The sequence below is a fragment of the Schistocerca gregaria genome, chromosome 1 (genome assembly GCF_023897955.1).
Source record: "Schistocerca gregaria isolate iqSchGreg1 chromosome 1, iqSchGreg1.2, whole genome shotgun sequence".
NCBI classification, from domain to species: domain Eukaryota; kingdom Metazoa; phylum Arthropoda; class Insecta; order Orthoptera; family Acrididae; genus Schistocerca; species Schistocerca gregaria.
The window spans coordinates 24,653,489-24,666,138 of record NC_064920.1 but is presented as its reverse complement, the minus strand read 5'-3'; the positions used below and the strand labels follow the sequence as shown (position 1 = coordinate 24,666,138).

At 47.8% G+C, this 12,650-nt stretch overlaps 1 non-coding gene across 1 annotated transcript; it reads left to right on the top strand.

The window, feature by feature from the left end:
• The first annotated feature begins 645 nt into the window (after positions 1 to 645).
• On the top strand, positions 646 to 717 carry Trnaa-agc (transfer RNA alanine (anticodon AGC)). Its single transcript has one exon. It is a non-coding gene; the product is annotated as a tRNA-Ala (tRNA).
• Positions 718 to 12,650: the final 11,933 nt, after the last annotated feature.

Genomic DNA, 12,650 nt, shown 5'->3' with positions numbered 1-12,650 from the left:
AACTCGTTCGGCTTTTGAGTCACATCAAGTATGTGTGTTAATTTTGATGCCACTAGCTCTGCAGGTTGTCATGCAATTCCTTTACCTCTCAGAAATGATTATGAAATGAAAGTGAAGTACGTGACGAGTGTGGCGTTAGGAAAACATTAGGCAGCATGGAGAGATTCTGTATGGGACCACCCAACCCAAACGAGTACTGTGTGACGTGCTAGACCGGCAGGTATTCACCGAGGCAGCCGGCTAGCTCAGTCGGTAGAGCATGATATTCTTAATACCAGGGTCGAGCGTTTGAGCCCCACGCTGGGCGGAACGGAATTTTGTTCCGCTGCAGATGTAAATTACCGTTTTTCTGATTAACGTGATGTAATGGAAATAGCAACTTTTAACTTTGGCTACGTCTCTGTCAGTCGCAAGAAAACTGTATTTGAAGGTAAAGGTGATTTTGTAGACATGTGTGAAAGACATGTTCTTAAATGCAAGTGTTGTTGTTTGGAGAGCACATCGGTTACGTGTCAGATGTGTAGCCAAGCAGTAATGGATCGCCATAGCTGCAAATAGTAGTCGGTAATATGAAGTGTAGTCAACTCAAGTATGATGACCCAGAGGACCGTAAGGACGAAGTACGCAAGAGTACCGCTGGGCCGCGCCTCTTTAGCTCAGTGGTAGAGCACTGGTCTAGCAAACCAGGGATCGTGAGTTCCATCCTCAGAGGAGGAAGACGAATTTTGGAAATCAGTTGTGCGTCGTGGCCGTATAGCAAACAGTATCTGTGATGACGAACAATTAGCGACAAGCGTTTTATTAAGAATTACGCTCAGATGTGATTAAGGCGAATGGCGCAGATAAAGCATTTGCCAAAGCATTAGAGCATAAGGTGGGACGAGGCAGTCTGAATTACATTTTATAGATGAATTTCTCACATATCTCAGAGCATCTCGCGGTCGTCGTCGTCGTCGTCGCCGCCGCCGCCGCTTCTGCAGAAGTAGCAAATGGCCATGGTAGCAAATGCGGCGAGGGACGCCCTGCCTTCGATTCCGAATGCACAAAGTGTGTGGTCTTGTTTCCCAGTCTATATTTGGTCGGTCTCGTAAGAGGTTGAATGTAACGTTTGGGTGGGAAAGAGCAAGGGGCAGCGGCTGTGTGGAACGAAAACACAATTCCTCAGGGTGTGAGCGTTACGAGATGAGTCGTATACAAGTTATACTTGGTCGTCAGGGACCGTGTGGCCTAATAAATAAGGCGTCGCACTTCGGATCTGAGGATTAAATGTTCGAATGCTATCACGCTCAGTTTTTTTCCAGTACTGAAAAAGGAACATACCGTTTTAATGTAGCAATTGAGCAGTACGAAACCGTCTGAATGTTTCTGTTGACCATTTTCTGCTTGGAGATGCTCTTGAACTTGAAACACACACAACAAGACCGGTGTTAACTAGCGAAATGGTCGGCAGAGTGCCGTCATCGCGAGTTTTGATTGGCACTTGCACATCTAAAACAACTTCGGCAAGTAACTCGTTCGGCTTTTGAGTCACATCAAGTATGTGTGTTAATTTTGACGCCACTAGCTCTGCAGGTTGTCATGCAATTCCTTTACCTCTCAGAAATGATTATGAAATAAAAGTTAAGTACGTGACGAGTGTGACGTTAGGAAAACATTAGGCTGCATGGAGAGATTCTGTATGGGACCACTCAACCCAAACGAGTACTGTGTGACGTGCTAACCCGCAGGTGTTCACCGAGGCAGCCGTCTAGCTCAGTCGGTAGAGCATGATATTCTTAATCACTGGGTCGTGGGTTCGAGCCCCACGCTGGGCGGAACCGAATTTTGTTCCGCTGCAGATGTAAATTACCGTTTTTCTGATTAACGTGATGTAATGGAAATAGCAACTTTTAACTTTGCCTACGTCTCTGTCAGTCGCAAGAAAACTGTATTTGAAGGTAAAGGTGATATTGTAGACATGTGTGAAAGACATGTTATGAAGTGCAAGTGTTGTTGTTTGGAGAGCACATCGGTTACGTGTCAGATGTGTAGCCAAGCAGTAATGGATCGCCATAGCTGCAAATAGTAGTCGGTAATATGAAGTGTTGTCAGCTCAAGTCTGATGATCCAGACGACCGTAAGGACGAAGTACGCAAGAGTACCGCTAGGCCGCGCCTTTTTAGCTCAGTGGTAGAGCACTGGTCTAGTAAAACAGGGGTCGTGAGTTCCCATCATCAGAGGAGGAAGACGAATTTTGGAAATCAGAGCCACACAGACTGAGATCTATATGATAAATATGGCAATACAGACAGACCCCCCCATAGCTGCAGCTCCCTCCTCCGAAAGCCGGGGAGCAGAGCCGACAGAACACCAGAAACGGCAAGGGCATCCTGTGGCTGTGGCAGTTTCCAGAAAGGAGCAGAAAAAAGTCATTCAACCAATACAGGAAAACTTGGTAACCAGTAGCTCTAGTACAAGTTCTCCCACACAGGGTTCTCCAGTAGTTAGACTACCACCTGTGGACCATGTAAGAGTGTACCCCAACTTGGAGTACACCATGCAACTAGCAAGACTTGAGCAGCCGGCTACCCTGACCACTGCCCTGAGACATGTGGTTCGTGTAGGACACGAAGAGGGACGAAAGATAACCTTCTCGGTGATGGAGGCTGTGGACAGAATTCAACTGAAATCAGTGAATCTCCCCACTGACTTTGGAGCCCTGCGAGACTTGTTAAGAAAGGTGTTTGAAAGAAGGGGGCGAGAAATTCGACCTAAACGACATCTATGAACAGGCAGTTCTGGCAAACGGACGAATTGCGTTCGACTGGACTAAGACCTGGCCACATGACCGAGTACACACCTACTTTCCATAATGACCAAAATAAACATAGGACAACTAAACACTCATAATAGTCGACTTGTGATGCAGGAACTCCGAAGGGAGGTGGAGGAGAGGAGATTGGATGTGCTCTGTCTGCAGGAGCCGTACTCCCAAGCTGGGAAAGTCGCATTTGCTGCCGCCACATGGCAAGTAATCAGCAGAGGAGAAGACCCAAGGGCGGCAATTATAATTACAAACAAACTCATGAGAGTTACCACACTCTCTCAGTTTACAACCCCCCATTGCAACGTCGTGGAGCTCATTCTCCAGCAGGAATCATCACCATCATTAATATGTACTTCCAGTATGGAGATGACATCGAAATACACCTAGACCACCTGATGAGGGTGACCACGGCGTTGCGGGGAAGGAAAATTGTAATAACAGCTGATATTAATGCCAAGTCCCCCCTATGGTTCAGTGGCACAAGAGACGCAAATGGAGAAAAGGTGGAAGAATACATTATGGCGTCGCAACTCGTGGTGGCCAACAGGCCTGGTAATCCTCCTACCTACACGGCAGGAGGAGGGCAGGGTACAAATATTGATGTCACTCTCGTGACACCAAATGTAACAAACATCATACAAAATTGGAAAGTACTAGGAAACGCCACCACTAGCGACCATAACTTAATAACTTTCACAGTAGGGGAGAGAGAGTGCCGCTGGGCCATGGGGTGGGAAATACAATTTAACTACAGGAAAGCTGACTGGGAACGCCTGGCGAGGGAGTGCGACATTCCTCCATTACCGGAAGATGACATACAACAAGACATAAACGTAGACAACAGAGCAGATGAACTAGTAACTGCAGTAACCAGGGCGGTGAGGGCTGCTGTACCGATCAGGAGGAAGGCCATGGCGGCTTCTCCGTCACCGTGGTCGCCTGAACTGGAAGATCTACGCCAATCTGTCAGGAGGCTAAGGAGGCACTACCAGCGCAGTGTCGTCTGGCAGGAGAGACAAAGGTGGCAATTGCAGTACAGGGAGGCAAAACAGAGGTTCCAGAGTGAACTACGCGAAGTCAGAAGGCGAAGCTGGGAACACTATGTGCTCAGCCAGCTAGCACTGGATCCATGGGGACTCCCCTATAAATTAGTCAGGGAGAAAATCCGCTCTCCTATGGAGCTATCTACAGTCAGGCACGGGGACAGGATGACGGAGTCCTGGCAGGAGACTGCTGGGGTCCTCCTCCGGTCCCTGCTGCCTGATGACAATGCGGATGGGGAGACAGAGGGACAACGGCAATTGCGAGAACAAGACCGTGAAATATATAATAATGACACGGCGGTCTACCCCTTCTCAGAAGGGGAGGTGGCGACCCACATAAAGCAACTTAAAAGAGGCAAAGCTCCTGGGCCAGACGGCATTGTGGCGGAGGTGGTGCAATTCCTGGCACCCCAGCTGGTTGCCCCGCTTACCCACCTCTATAATGAGTGCCTGAGGCAACAACAGTTCCCAAGAAGGTGGAAAACTGGGAACGTCGTCATCATTAAGAAGGGACCGGACAAGGATCCTGCAGAAGTAAAGTCGTACAGGCCGATCTGCCTGTTAGATTTGTTTGGAAAAATCTTGGAAAAACTGTTGGCTGACAGATTGGCAGCACATAGAGTATTGTGCGGGATGAGCAGCAGGCAATTCGGTTTCAGGCCGGGGCGGTCGGCATCTGATGCAATCGCCCTGGCGGCCGAGGTCTGTGGCTCGACCTCGCACAAATACGTGGTGGGCATCATGGTGGACATCAGTGGCGCCTTCGACAACCTGTGGTGGCCCTCGCTCTTCTCCTGCTTGCGGGAGAAGGAGTGTCCAGGGCCGCTATATGGCTGCCTGAGGAGCTACTGTGAGGATCGGGAGGTCTGGCTATCATCCCCTAGCGAAAGGGTAGGGAAAGCTGTCATGAAAGGCTGTCCCCAAGGATCGGTCCTAGGGCCGCTCTTTTGGGACATCCACATGGAGCCATTACTAGACAGCCTGCAACGAAGTGAGGATGTGCTAGAGGTGATAGCCTACGCTGATGACCTCCTCCTGATGGTCGGTGGCCGTAGCCGAGAGGACATAGAACCTAAAATAGAGAGAGCATTAGACAGACTCCTACAGTGGTGCCACACCACGAAAATGACCATATCACCAAGCAAATCGACATACTTACTACTTAAAGGACAACTAATCAGGAACCCTACGGTCAGAATTGACGGCACACCGGTACTGCGAAGACGAGACACACGTTACCTAGGAGTCATCATTGATGAGAAATGGAACTTCGGAAAACACATTGAAACTGTAACCCAAAAAGCTCTGCAAATATTAAACAACCTCATTGCCATAGGACACAAAAGATTTCACCTACCTCCACATCTCATTAAACTTTATCACAATAGTATCTTAACTTCAGTAGTGGGTTACGGCTCCGGGGTCTGGGCGCACAGACTCACGAGGGTTGTGCCCGCCATGGCAGTGAGAAGGGTTCAGAGAAGCATGGTTCTAAGATCTGTGGGCGCTTATAGAACATCTCCAGGAGGGGCCCTATTAGTCATAATGGGGCTCTGCCCACTTGACATCAAGATTAGGGAGCAAGCAGCCTGGTATTGGGCGAAAAAAGGGAACCAGGGGAAAATAGAAGAAATCATGGGTGTGAGGGTAGAGGACAAAAGGGGGATTAGAAGAAGGGGGGAAGAACTTTGGCAGGGGTCCTGGGAGACAGAAGAAACCGGTCGCAGAACCTTTCAGTTCTTGCCGAACGTGAGGGAGCGTTTAGAAATGAAGCACTTTCAGAAAACACGGGGACTGATCCATTTTCTCACTGGACATGGACCCTACCCGACATACTTATGTCGGTTTGGGAAGAGGGCTACGCCCGCGTGTGACTGTGGCGCGCCGGAAGGCACTCCGGATCATGTGATTTACGAGTGCCCTCTCTTCAATGATGTAGCGACTACACTTCGAGACGGACTTCCGAACCATGACACATATCAACTCCTCAGACGTGAAGACACTTTTCAGATGATTAATACTCTGGCCAACGAGGTATCACGGAAAGTGTTAAATGAATATCTGAGGGAGATAAACTAAGAATGCGAAAATGAACACCGATATTGTCTAGATCCCTTTTCCCATACCGCCAGCGCGCGGACTGGCCGACTTCACATCACAGTTGGGATCCGCCGCGCGCAGGATTAGGGGGAGGAGGGGTTTATCTCACCGTTTTAGAGATGCACCGGATTTGACTTAGGATAAGTTAGTTTCGTAGGACTTAGAAAAGGATATTATGTTAGGTTATGGAACTGCAGCGAGTTAACATCTTGGCCAGCCCAGTGCCAGGGGCAAGCTCTTTGGGGTTAGCTCGTAGAGCAAGGCTTGCAAAGTAGGTTTATATATTCTACTGGCACATATGTGACGCTGCAGGTGCAGAAATTAGCAATTAGTGACAGTAATAGTTTCTTAAGTAGTAGGGATAGTTAGTATAGTGCCCATTGTTGTAGTAACCTGTAGCACATCATATTTTGTAGTATGCTGCATGAAACAATAATAAATGTATTAATATTACGACCCACTAATGCTATTAAGGAAGTGGGTTAATATTGTATAATTATTATTATTGATGTTGAATAAAGGTTTTTTTTAAAAAAAAAAAAATAAAATCAGTTGCGCGTCGTGGCCGTATAGCAAACAGTATCTGTGATGACGAACAATTAGCGACAAGCGTTTTATTAAGAATTACGCTCAGATGTGATTAAGGCGAATGGCGCAGATAAAGCATTTGCCAAAGCGTTACAGCATAAGGTGGGACGAGGCAGTCTGAATTACATTTTATAGATGAATTTCTCACATATCTCAGAGCCTCTCGCGGTCGTCGTCGTCGTCGTCGTCGTGGTCGTCGTCGTCGTCGTCGTCGCCGTCGCCGCCGCCGCTTCTGCAAAAGTAGCAAATGGCCATGGAAGTAAATGCGGCGAGGGACGCCCTGCCTTCGATTCCGAATGCACAAAGTGTGTGGTCTTGTTTCCCAGTCTATATTTGGTCGGTCTCGTAAGAGGTTGAATGTAACGTTTGGGTGGGAAAGAGCAAGAGGCAGCGGCTGTGTGGAACGAAAACACAATTCCTCAGGGTGTGAGCGTTACGAGATGAGTCGTATACAAGTTATGCTTGGACGTCAGTGACCGGGTGGCCTAATAAATAAGGCGTCGCACTTCGGATCTGAGGATTAAAGGTTCGAATGCTGTCACGCTCAGTTTTTTTCCAGTTCTGAAGAAGGAACATACCGTTTTAATGTAGCAATTGAGCAGTACGAAACCGTCTGAAGGTTGCTGTTGACCATTTTCTGCTTGGAGATGCTCTTGAGCTTGAACAAACACAACAAGACCGGTGTTAACTAGCGACATTGTCGGCAGAGTGCCGTCACCGCGAGTTTTGACTGGCACTTGCACATCTAAAACAACTTCGGCAAGTAACTCGTTCGGCTTTTGAGTCACATCAAGTATGTGTGTTAATTTTGACGCCACTAGCTCTGCAGGTTGTCATGCAATTCTTTTACCTCTCAGAAATGATTATGAAATAAAAGTGAAGTACGTGACGAGTGTGACGTTAGGAAAACATTAGGCAGCATGGAGAGATTCTGTATGGGACCACCCAACCCAAACGAGTACTGTGTGACGTGCTAACCCGCAGGTATTCACCGAGGCAGCCGGCTAGCGCAGTCGGTAGAGCATGATATTCTTAATCCCAGGGTCGTGGGTTCAAGCCCCACGCTGGGCGGAAAGGAATTTTGTTCCGCTGCAGATGTAAATTACCGTTTTTCTGATTAACGTGATGTAATGGAAATAGCAACTTTTAACTTTGCCTACGTCTCTATCAGTCGCAAGAAAACTGTATTTGAAGGTAAAGGTGATTTTGTAGACATGTGTGAAAGACATGTTCTGAATGCAAGTGTTGTTGTTTGGAGAGCACATCGGTTACGTGTCAGATGTGTAGCCAAGCAGTGATGGATCGCCATAGCTGCAAATAGTAGTCGGTAATATGAAGTGTTGTCAGCTCAAGTCTGATGATCCTAACGACCGTAAGGACGAAGTACGCAAGAGTACCGCTAGGCCGCGCCTCTTTAGCTCAGTGGTAGAGCACTGGTCTAGTAAACCAGGGGTCGTGAGTTCCCATCTTCAGAGGAGGAAGACGAATTTTGGAAATCAGTTGCGCGTCGTGGCCATATAGCAAAATATTCCCCCGCCAGCGGCCGTGCTGTGCAGACGTGCGGTGCGGCTGTTGCGGTGTTTACATCGTCGCTGCGAGCGGCCGGCGCTGTGTGGTGAGTGCGCGCTTTCTGCGTTAGTCATAGTTCACGATCACATTTTTAGATTGACATAATGGATCAGACAACGCGACGTATTACTCTGAAGTCGATTTTCGATCCGAACTACGTCCGACCGAAATCTTACGAAGTTGAGGCATTTATAGAAGAAACTTTTCAGATCAAAGTGGATGAATTGATTGGAATACACCTGTCGATTGTCAGTCCGACTGTGTTCCTTAAGTTATCCAGTTCTGACAAGTGCGACCAAATTGTAGAAGCATGTGGTGGGGTGGCAAAATTCAAACATTCAGACGGACACATAGGGCAGTTCACGGTTTCGCGTGCCGGAATGGGAATACGAACGGTTCGAATCTTTGAGCTCCCCTTTGAAATAACGCCCGAGGAGATAAACAACAAACTGAGAGACTATGGCGCCATTATCAGCAATGTCGCCGAAAAATGGTCTAGCTTGCACAAGTATCCAGTATTAAATGGAGTCAGGCAAGTTAAGATTGACATGCTGAAACATATCCCGTCGTATCTCTGGATTGGTGGATATAGAGCGATCATCATTTACGATGGCCAGCCGAGAACCTGCTCGGGTTGTGGTTCGACCCAACACGTCCGCGCGCAGTGTGTTCAACGGCGTGTGACGCAACTGCCGACTGGGGAGCGAGACCCGCCTAGTCAAATGGCCACGCTACCCGTGACGTACGCCGCCGCACTACGCAGTGACGTCGCCCCAGACATGTGTTTCGACACGGCGGTAGTTGCTTATGCCGACGTTCCCGATGGTAGCGTAGCCATGGATACTAGCAGCACAGAAGCTACAGGTCCAGCACACTCACAAGACGAGGAAACTGACAGGCGTGGAGAACAAGACCAGGCTAAGACGGCAGAAGAAGGCATGTGCAAATCACTCGAAGAAGTCGGGCAACACAAAGAAGATACGGTTGCCACGTCGGAGGATAATGACCAGCAGCCTACAACTGTTTCACCAAAGAAACGGAAGAAACGTCGAATAGCCCGTCAGGGGGCAGCAGAAACCGCGCCAATTCTGCGTGAAAAGGCGAAACAAATAGGCCAAGAACTGGCGGAGACGACACAGGCAACTCCTCTGGAAGATCGAACAACAAAAAGGAAGACTCGAAATGAGGACACTGACCCCGACCGTGGAATCCACATTCAAGACGGTACAGCTAGTCTGAAGGACCTTCCACCTGTACCCAACACGTACACGCGGGAAGTTACGTGCACGCGAGACTGGGCGGATGACATGGAGGAGCAAAGCCATGATGCAGAGATGGCTGACATAGCACAACGTTCAGGACGGACGGCACCCGACCGTCGACAGGATGTGTCCACCCGGCAACAAACCACCATCAAGGATACTCGTGCTGCAGATGATGATGCCGACTTCTTCTAAGTGGAGCAAGCATCCACTTCCCTTGGCAAACAGTACCCCACCTGACACGGTATAGTCGACATGACGTCTTTACAGGCGTACAGAATTGCAACCTTGAATATAAATAAAATTAGCAGCACCCTCAATCTGAGAAATCTCCAAGATTTTCTGTACGCCGCTGATATTGACATCTTAATGCTGCAAGAAGTAACGGCTATCCGTTTGGACGACATCACTGGCTACAACGCCGTCATCAATCCTGGCAATGACAATAGCCTCGGCACAGCGATTATGACTAAAGAGGGGATCCTACTTACAGACGTGGCGCAACTGCCTAACAGTAGAGGTCTCACTGTCACGATAAACAACACCAGGTTTATCAACATATATGCCCCGTCAGGAACCGGAAACAAGCGCCGCAGGGCCGAATTTTTCAAAGAGGACATCGCCCCCTTTTCGCTGTGCGATTTGACCAAATAATTTTTGCGGGTGACTTTAATTGCGTGCTAAGTTCCAAAGATCAGACGCCAAATTTTAACAAATCTCTGGAGCTGGAGGACATCGTCAGAGACTTCCAACTGTTTGACACTTGGGAACTAAAACACGGTGATAGGCCAGGTTTCACCTATATCACCAGCCATTCTGCCAGTCGTATCGACAGAATTTACGCAACATCCAATTTAAGGAGACACGTTTTACAGTCCGAGCTATGGCCCACGATTTTCTCTGATCATATCGCGTACATATGTACGGTAAATTTAGAGAAACAAGGCACTTACAGGGCGAGAGGTCAGTGGAAGCTAAACGTTACTCATCTTTCGGATCCTGGATGTCACGCCGCCTTCCACACCACTTGGGCAGAATGTGAAAGGAAGTTCCACTTGTACGGCACGGCGCTGAATTGGTGGCTAAACTGCGCAAAGCCCGCAATAATAAAGACAATGAAAACTTACTCCCGTGAAAAAGTCGCCTGGCGGAAGCGGACAGTAGAGTTTTACTTCAGCTGTCTGAGAGACTTGTGCGTTCGTGATGCTACAGTCATAACAAATTATGGGCAAATCAACAGAATAAAAGCAAAATTGCTCAACCTGCAGAGACACCATCTCGAAGGCTGTAAAATACGAACGCGTTTGCAGAACGGTACACGAGAAGAAACAACATCGATGTACCACATTCTCCAAGAGAACCAAAGACAAAAACTTAAAATACTGACGGAACTCAAAACTTCAGACGGGAGACTCTTGACCGATCAAGCTGCAATACGAGACGAGATCCATCGACTCTTTAGTGAATTGCTGGCTAATACACAGACAGATGAAACAGCGCAGCAAGCTCTCACTGCTAGGACGACAGAGCGACTCACTCCAGAAGAAGCTGATGTGCTCGCAAAGAGAATAACGGACGAAGACGTCGAAGATGCCATCTCGAAGAGCCCAAAGAACAAATCACCTGGACCAGATGGGCTACCCGCTGAATTTTATCAAACTTTTCGCGAACAAATAATTGCTAAATTGACACTCGTATGCAATGAAATACTAAATGCGGACACTGACCTTCCAAAGGAATTCTGTGAAGGTACAGTGGTCTTAGTGCCCAAAACACCAGGAGGCAAAACCGTGGAGAATCTTCGACCCATAACACTTCTCAATAGTGATTATAAAATCTTCGCCCGTATCATGATGCAAAGGTTCAATTCTGTTATTCGTACAGTGACAGGAGCCTACCAGACAAGTGTGGGAAAGGACAGAACGATATTTCAGACCTTATGCGACTACAGAGACATTATAGCGATATCGGAAGCCTGCAACATTCGCTGTGCTCTGATGTCGCTTGACTTTGAAAAAGCTTTTGATAAAGTTAATCATTCGTACCTGCTCCGGTGTATGACATCCATGCACTTCCCCCAGAAAATTATAGCCTCCGTGAAAAACATACTGACGAATAGCACGTCAAGAATCAGTGTCAACGGACAACTCAGTCACCCGATCAATATTCAGAGTTCGGTAAGACAAGGTTGCCCAATGTCCATGACGCTTTTCGCGATTGCGCTTGAACCTCTCTTAGTATCTCTGACTCGGCAACTCCGTGGATTACATATCCACGGACAGAAGATCATATGTCAAGCCTACGCGGACGATGTAGGGGTACTTGTGACTGACGAAAGAGAGGTGGAAACAGTACTTGAAGTTGTGGCGACCTACGAAATGGCGTCAGGAGCTAAACTCAACCGCAATAAATCTGGTATTATGAATCTTGGTCGCGGTATAGAGATCAGAGCCGCTGGAAGTATCAACACTGTGGAAAAAATCAAATGCCTTGGAATAGAATATACGAGTAATATCCGCCGCACGGCCGCTCTCAATTATCGAAAATTACTTGCCACCTTACGGGCAAGCATAAAACAACACAGCTTGCGTAATTTAAACGTAATACAAAAAGTGCAACTGGCCAATACATACATCACTTCCAAAGTCAACTATGTTGCTCAAGTGCTGCCTCTGCCACGAACCATTGCACACCAAATGCAAGCAGCGCTTGGTTATTTTGTCAGCAGAGGTCAGATATTTAAGGTTTCATATGATACCTTGACGCTACCGACACGCAATGGAGGGCTACAACTGACAGACATCTACCTTAAAGCGCAAGCGCTATACGTTAGCAAAACTTATAAACAGTGGCAACGATCGCCGCGGACCTTAGTGGCTCATCTCTTACGTGAAATCACCCCAGTTAGCAGAGATCCACCAATCGATGTGCATCACATCTCCCACGAGCTGTACCACTATAAACATTTTCTGGTAGAATACAGCTATGTACGCCATAGAATACCGGAGAAGGACATATATCGGGTTAAGGAGGTTTACAACACCTTGCTGGAAGGAAAATTGCGCAATCGAATAGAAAACAAGTTTCGACATTATAATTGGAAAAACATATGGGACAACATATCTGAGCCCCATCTACCATCCAATGTGCGATCGACGTGGTACCTCGCAGTCAATAGAAAAATCCCAACCAACTCCAAACTGCACGCGATACGTCTGGCACACACACCAAACTGTTCCAGCTGCAATGTCGTCGACAATGCAGAACATCGCTTCGTCTGTG